The sequence below is a fragment of the Macrobrachium nipponense genome, chromosome 46, assembly GCF_015104395.2.
Source record: "Macrobrachium nipponense isolate FS-2020 chromosome 46, ASM1510439v2, whole genome shotgun sequence".
In the NCBI taxonomy this organism is placed as follows: Eukaryota; Metazoa; Arthropoda; class Malacostraca; order Decapoda; family Palaemonidae; genus Macrobrachium; species Macrobrachium nipponense.
The window spans coordinates 38,570,596-38,579,335 of NC_061106.1; the positions used below are offsets into that span (position 1 = coordinate 38,570,596).

Here is an 8,740-nt window from a genome sequence, read left to right on the forward strand (position 1 = left end):
GTGTATTCGGACCGGCGTTGCCAGACAGCCATCTTGGATTTTATGCTTTTATTCCCCCCGTACCTTCAGCCTTTACATCTATATCAGTTTTGTCATTACCATCATCACGTATGGAGCCCGCGACCTCCTCAGTTACTTAAGCAAACGACACCTATTCACAATTAGATGTAAAAATAGATGCTCTTCCCTAGAATACACATGAAGTCGGGGCGTCGACGGTTTACAATGGTATGCTTCGACTGTTATCTCCTGTCCCCTCCTCCTCCTCTCCAACCCCACTTTCCTCCCTCCCTCCTGCCACCCATCCCCCCCTCCCCCCTTCCTCTGATAAAGCTCAAGGCTATTATGGTGTTCTTTGGAATCTCCTTTTGACTCGCTTGAGTGATGGCGGCCTTTTGATCTTAAGCGAGCTTTTCTGTTTTTTTTTTTCTTACTTTTATTTTTATCTTTAGAATACTTTCTCCACGAGAGAGAGAGAGAGAGAGAGAGAGAGAGAGAGAGAGAGAGAGAGAGAGAGAGAGAGAGAGAGGGCGCAGGCGCTGGGGGAATTATCACATAAAACACTTAACCTAGCAAATACAATGATATTTTATTGATGATAACCTATAGGAGCAAAGTCTGTTTCTAAATTAGAAACAAAAAGTAGCCATCTTTTTCTAAATACCGGAAGAGGCTACTTTTCTCGGCTTCTTTTCCATCAACAGCAATGTTAGTGTGGAACTGTCAAAAATTTTATCCTCATTTCAAGTACCCGTATTCATTCAACAATGTCTTTGGGTAAATCTGAGTTTCGACAGTGCAGAGTGGGGGAGAAATTAATCTTATTCGGATAACGATTAAAAATTATAGTCCTGGGTTGCTCTATGTGCAAGAGCCCGTGCTGGCTAAAGGCCAGCTCAGTCAAAAATAACGATTAAAAATAGGGAAAAATCGACCACATCTGTTCGCAAACTTGTATTGTAATTAGAGAGAGAGAGAAAGAGAGAGAGAGAGAGAGAGAGAGAAATACCTAACCCCATGGTTCTGACCTTAAAATAATTATCTATACAGCAACAAAATTTCATTACTCAGGCACTTCCTTTTCTGAACAGTACCTGATAACAGGATTCCTGTCCAATTACCATAAGAAAAAGGCTACTCTCTCTCTCTCTCTCTCATTCTTACACTAACGTTCGTGAAATGCATGCATGGTAACCCAAGGATATCAGCTTTTTTTTTGCGATTCGGTTCGCTAATCTACTTTCCTGAATTCCCCAAGCATTATGAGGTAACACACGAAATCTTCATACGCGATAAGTCTGCCAGATACTCCAAACGAAGATAAATATAACCGACTGAATACGGGGTAAAGGAGTGGCTCAATCTGAGCCACTCGGTCAGCAGGGGAACAGAAAAACAAGCTTATACAGTCTACCGACTACAGATTCCTATAAATGTCATCCGTCATTTCTGAGCCCTATCCATCATGTCTGGATTCTTTCCATTAGTCCTGGATTCCAATCACCAGGCCTAGATCTTTATCTACCTGAACAAAGTCTGAGTTTAAATGTGGACTTTTGCTTCATAATTCTGTCTCTGGGCTTCGCTTGGGAATAGTTTACAGTTATATCCAAATCAAGCGAAGAGAATGTAACTGACAGTGAACAATATAACTGAAGAAACATAGATGAAACAGAGGACAGAAAACGCGGCTAATAAAATCGAGAAATAGCACTGAAATGTAAAAGAACGTTTGCCCAACAGCAGGCCTCAGCGAACAAATCATAAAACTATGATAACAAAAGGCAATTAAAGCATCCCCAATGCACAGTGAATCGCGACGTCTGATTATATTCCTGGATTACCTAACAAAGTCTGGCTTTTGTCAGAATTCAACCTCATAGAGCTTATCATTATCCGTATTACAATGTGGTCAGCAACATTTATTTTTACTCTAGGAAGGTGCTACATTTGTTTCAAGCATGATCCAGCTAGCAATGCGAAGAGAAGTAATAAGGGAAGTGATGAAACAACACGGCAAGGGAGCAAATTCCTATCGTGTGACGCGCTGGAATCAGAACCATTATGGGCCCTTGGGATTTGTGAGCATGTGTGCTTAACCAAGAAATAAACAGCAATTAAACAAGATCAAGAATTAGCTCCCTTAGACTATAATAAAACTTCCTTCCCATAGAATGCTAAGTACCGGAACTGCTAGCAGATTCAAATGAGACGTTTGGAATAGCTGATGCAACAAACGGAATAGTGAATTTCTAATTAAATTCGTGATCCATTCACCACACTGAAATCTTACAGACAGAAGTGACTCAAAAGTTCATAAACTTTGAGTTAAGAGTAGAACCTCTTTTAATAATAATAAAAAAAATACGCATTCTTGTTAAATATGTATAACTGGAACGCTTTTTTCTTGAACTACCAACATGACAGTAACATAACTTTCTTCAGTATCCTGTAGCTCTAAAAGCTCGCACGCATGCCCACAAAATTTCCCAGTTGCTCACCAAGTTCGTTCACAAGCAATGATGATGAAATAAGCTGTATATATAGTGTTATCTAATGGCACCTAATCTGAGATCATTATAACGTTGTGTAACAATTTCGCAAGCTCAGACTCTTGGGTAAAACGTTCTTACTATAATATAATCTTTCATCTGTTGAAGTTTGCCATTCACGCATCCATTTTCCTAACAATAGGCAACACGAGAAGTCTAGTTGGCATCTGAAGTAGGTATCCCACGGCGTAAAGACTTAGTCACGGGACATCCTCTCATGGTAGGATGTGACGTGTTTAGAACATAATGACGGGGTTCATCCCGAGCTTATTCCAATTGCTGGTTAAACCAGTTGCATAATCAAGCTGCCGACTAGATAAGCGTCGCCCTCCCCCACCCCCCCTGCGAGTACGTTTTGGTTTCATCACATGGGAAACTTCAAAAATATGTCTTTCCAGGTACAGCTTGAAAGGCTACTACAGGTTAAGCCTACTTCCATACAACTACATCACTGCATAAGGAAAGTGATAATACATAATCTAAAGCTTTCAACTTCATTTAAAGTAACTGTGTATGTATATGTGTGTGTGTGTATATATATATATATATATATATATATATATATATATATATATATAACAACAGAAGAGCATGAGAATCTGAGTTTGAGGTCACCTGGTGACAACGTGTACAAGAGACAATAACATTTTTTTTCTTTTTTTTTTCTTATTTATTTTTTTTTGCTGCTTGACATTTGTGGCCTTGGATTGGGCCCTTTCATTTTGAAAGATGTCACAAGGTACAGAAGGCCAGTGGCAAACTGCCGACAAAATAGATATATTTGTCCGTGCGTGCATGATGGCAGAAGCAAACTCAGGGATAAGATGCTACTTCCAAAAAATTTAGAATAACAAATTGAGATTCGTTAAGAGGCAGACTTCGGTCCTCTAGGTGACTTACGATCTTTAGCAAAGGGATAAAAAGCGCCTCAGCGGCGTGGTTGGTATGGTATTAGCGTCCTACCTCGGTGGTCGCGGGTTCGATTCTCGGCCATTCCATTGAGGAGTGAGAGATGTGTATTTCTTAAAGTTCACTCTCGACGTGGTTCGGAAGTCACGTAAAGCCGTTGGTCCCGTTGCTGAATGACCACTGGTTCCATGCAACGTAAAAACACCATACAAACAAACAAACAAACAAAGGGATAAAAATTCTCTGTATTCTAATGTCTTTAAAAAAAAACGAAAGCAAAAAAGGAGAATATAGTGGATAAACAATGAAAAAAAAAAAAGTGGTTCAACTTTCATCTTCACTGAAAAGCGAGTTAAGGGAATTTGCTAATTGGCATTTATCCTAGCCTTCGCCAAAAGTTTTATGCTGTCAATGACTCTCTAAACCTTGGACATAGCAGCTTCAGTGATGGATACACACACAGCTCATTTTAATCAGCCTCAAAGAACTTAACGACGCTGATATTATTTAAAGGACATGCGACTAAATGAATAACTTGATCACGAAATGTATAAAACGAGTAAATAAAAGATGGACTACAGATTTGTAGCTCTATTGTCTCCTGAAAGGTCAATGGAATGACACGTTGTTACCCATTCGCAATGTTGGCAATATTTACATACATGCATATGTAAAGTCTATCTACTTATACACACATTACATGTATATATATATATTATATATATATATATATATATATATATATATATATATATATAGAGAGAGAGAGAGAGAGAGAAGAGAGAGAGAGAGAGAGAGAGAGAGAGAGAGAGAGAGAGAGAGAGAGAGAGAGAGTCAATTCATTATTCTAAACTAATAACTTGAGAGGCTTTCTGTCAAGTTGTCCAGAATTTCATCGACAATTTTCGCACTATGAATGAAATTGCTTACTAATGCACAAAGGATGTACATGCAATCCACAGTTCAATTTTGAATTCAGTATCAAAATGCGCGTAATCCATATTGTTTGTTTAACATACTTTTGCCTTTCAGTAAACCTAAAGCCTTTTTGCTAAAATTTTAGTGATGCTACACGAGTGAATTATAATTCGAAGACAAATTAAGAATTAAAAAACATTGCCGAGAGTCCTGATATGAAATATAAAAAAAATAACACAGTAAAACAATTAATGATTTGGAATTGGAGTATAAAATCAAGGCCAGAGACCAAGTGCTGGGACTTATGAGGTCGTTCAGCATTGAAACTGTCGTCGAAAAAGCTGTTAAAAGAGGACGGAACGTAGGATGGCAGAAAGAGGATGAACGGAGGTATATACCCTATTAGTAATAAGAATGAATGGGGTTGCAGCTATAGTAGATTCACATCAACCGTGCATTTGATGTCTAGGCCAGTCCCTTACGACGCTCCTGATTAGCTGTTGATAAGCCAATCACAAGGCTGAGAGAGTTCACATAGGCTGGATGTATGTTATCCCTCTCTTGAGGAATACGTCTTTTGAAAGTATCCCTCAGGAGAGGTGGAACATAACATCCGGCCTATGTGAACTCTGGAGAGAGATTGAGAATTTCCAGCCTTGTGGATGGCTTATCAACAGCCAATCAGGAGCGTAGTAAGGGGCTGGCCTAGACATCAAATGCACGGTTGATGTGAATCTACCATAGGGCCTGCAGTGAGGCATTACCCTTCCAACGGCAATCAGTGGACTATAAAAAAAAAAAAAAAAAAAAAAAAAAAAAAAAAAACATCTTTCATCTTTGGGGACTGGGAAAACAAAGACAATTTCAAAGTGTTTAAAACTGTCAATTGCATCTTTCCTAGTATAGTATTTGTTACCACGCCATTATTTACTAAACCTCCCTAAATATCATCTCTATCGCGATTCACTTGCAAAAGTCTTTACGATGCTGTAGGTTCGCCAAATTTATCATCATTATAATTCTGCGCTGCAACAAGATGCAATCAAAAGTCTGAGTGTGTCTCTTATTGGAATAATATACCAGTTCTATTTAAATGCGTTAAGCTACTGTCAGAGAGAGAGAGAGAGAGAGAGAGAGAGAGAGAGAGAGAGAGAGAGTTCAGGGGTAATTTATTACAAGCCTGAATAATAGGATGAATATATAACTTCCTCACTCGCACACACGCATGCTCACACACCTATTTATACATGTGTATGTGCATAAATAAATAATATACATAAATATATATATATATATATATATATATATATATATAATATATATATATATATATAGTTGGAAAATTAAACCTATGAATTTATTATACAGTGTCTTCATTTAATCGGATTTTTCAATGCGATAAACATTCCAATCGGAATACCTGATACCGAATTGGTGCCAGCTAAGCACTGACCATCTAAACACATGTCAACAAACACATCTGTAAAGGTTAGTACAACAGGTGTTCGCCTGTCACAGCACCTGTCATAATGTCTCCCTCAACCTCGCTGGCAAACCTAACATAAATATATGTCAATAACACTTGCTCCCCTTGTCCAACTATATTTTTTCATGTTCGACTTTAGCTATCTGGTAGCCAAATGTTTCCTCTAAAACCTTACTGCCTGGAAAAGAAATGAATTACCAAAAAAGGCAGGATTTATAAACTGTCGACGCCCCCATGTTCACATGATCCCTCTTACCTACTTCCATACGGTTCTGGATCAAACTGCATTGCTAAACTTTATTCATGTACGAGCTGTTTTTATATACGAAAAACTAATGAAACGGTTACCAAAATCCTAAGATGACCGCAAGCTTTTGACTGTTCGAATTATTTGCTTATTACTGGGGATCCTATTACAAATCTCTATCTACAGCCTATCCATACCTCTCACGATTACATAAACCACACAGTTTTATGACGGCTCGTCTTGTGATGGAAGAGCACGCATTTACAAAAGGGTTCGTCCTTATTGGTTAAAAATACGGGTAGGGATAATGTAAATTAAACAGCACTTACTTAATATAATTCAACCAAAAATACAGCTCAAAATTTTAGCTAAACTACTGGAAAGTGATCAATAAGATCCCTGTATTTGGAGAAACATTATTGGCCACCATATCTTAAACCCAAAAATGAGTGGCTTGTTTGAATAATGTGGTAAAATACGAAATACCGTGTAGTCCTGACTTGTTTAGCCCCAAAAAACTGGTTAGGCTACGCCATGTTTTAAAAGACTAGGTTGTTGATATTATCTATCTTTGGTGGAGGATGATGCCTTTGATAGAAGGCAGCGGAGAAGGCGCATCAGGCAACCGACCCCTTAATGTAGGGATAACGGTGGGAAAGTAGTAGTTCATATTATATAAAAAATGGTCTAATGTAAAAATTCAAATACCCATATTTATATTACACAAGGAAAATGTTTCCCGACATTTACTTACCTAGCACCAAGGTCTCAAATCGGCCTAAATCTGTCAAAAGCCTTTAGGCCTCGTTGACAACAGAATGGGCTAGACTTAATATTGACGATTCCCAGATTATTTCAGATTATTTCATTGGCACATTGCAGCTGCGTTTCTTGGTTGGATTGCCGTTTTACTTCGTATTATCACCGGATTGCTTGCTTGCTGGTATTGGAAGATGTTTACAGAGGCCCATACCCTAAATGTACCTAGTCTTTGAAGGCCGAAAAAACAGTTCTAACTGCAACAGTTTCCATCTTCCAATCATGTTGAAGGTACTATTCCTGAAGCTAAAAGCCTAGGCTACGTAGGCGACTTGGCTTCACTCTAGGTTTTTTGTTAACGAAATTAATAATCATTTTGTTAATGTTTGTTCGGGTGGACCTTATCTACAAGAAAATAAATGTGGTTTTGGAACATGCAAAGAAACTGCGAATATTTTGCACATACCACTGTCCAAGAATCCAAATCCAAAAGGAAAAAATAACTATTTACGTTTGGGCCGACAACGACAAAGGCGCCAAACTTGGGTCAAAGTTGTCTGTGGTGCAAACGACGATCAACGTTTAAAAAAAAAAGGTGGAAATTCCAATTTAAACTTGATTCTTACTTTTATTTAAAGATGATAGCCTTAAAGAGTTTGTTTCCGTGTCATTTTACAATTTAAGGATGAACGTTGTTAATTTTTTAAAAGCTCAGTTATATATTTACTATCGTCGTTGTAGCAAATCCGTTTCGTTGCCTATAGAAAAAAAAAAAAATTCGTGTAATACCGCATACCACGTATCAACGTTTCACTGTGGTTAATTGTTGTTTATGTTGGTTGAAGAATTATTACCCCACTGCTTAATATAGTTAATACAAGATACTGAAAACGGCATTGCGTTCTTTCTTTGTTTTTATAACGCGACAGCAGTGGGTGTAGAGTAAACCCTTGTGCAAGCAAGCATTACCAACCTTATATACCTAGGCCTAGGCTGGTCTAAATGACGTTTAAGTTTCGTGAAAATAATTATCTAGGTGCAGTTACTGTATATTTCCGTTGGTAGGCTAACCAAACGCTTTTTTTTTTTCCATGTATTGAAATTGCCCGAAGCGGGATGGTCAGAAATACGTAACAGTTGTAGCCCTGTTAATCATTGCCTATAACGATTCCTGTAGCCCTGTTAATCATTGCCCAACATTTTCTGTGGCAATGTTAATTATTGCCTATAACGTTTTCTGTAGCCCTGTTAATCATTGCTTAACGTTTTCTGTAGCCTTGTTAATCATTGCCTATAACGTTTTCTGTAACCTTGTTAATCATTGCCTATAACGATATCTGTAGCCCTGTTAATCATTCCCCAACATTTTCTGTAGCCTTGTTAATCATTGACTAACGATTTCTGTAACCCTGTTAATCATTGTTGGCCTATAAAAAAACGTTTTTCTGTCAGACCATGGTTAAGTCATTGCCTAATAAGGATTTCTGTAGCCCCGTTAATGCAATGCTATCAACAATTCTTGTAGCCTGTTAATTCATTTGGCTAACTTTTTCTGTAGCCCTGTTTTAATCATTGCATATAGTTTTCTGTAGCCTTGTTAATCATTGGCTAACATTTTCTGTAGCCCTGTTTTAATCATTGCATAAAGTTTTCTGTAGCCTTGTTAATCATTGGCTAACATTTTCTGTAGCCTTGTTTTAATCATCGCATAAAGTATTCTGTAGCCCTGTTAATCACTACCTAAACGTTTTTTGTAGCCTTGTTAAATTACAGGAATGCATCCCAGCCAAACTTTGTGCACCAGGTTGTTAAAATTCTGGCTTGTGGACGGTCCACTGTCCCTCCCACAGCATTGCTGCACAGCATAGC

General features: G+C 38.0%; 1 protein-coding gene across 1 annotated transcript in view; it reads right to left on the bottom strand.

Annotated features, from left to right (window-relative positions):
- LOC135214922 (ATP-binding cassette sub-family G member 1-like) overlaps nt 1-6,985 on the bottom strand; it is a 354,258-nt gene extending 347,273 nt beyond the window's left edge. Inside the window, exon 1 of the mRNA XM_064249394.1 lies at nt 6,867-6,985. The gene's annotated coding sequence lies outside the window, so the exon portion shown is untranslated. The remainder of the gene's footprint in view (nt 1-6,866) is intronic.
- Nucleotides 6,986-8,740: the final 1,755 nt, after the last annotated feature.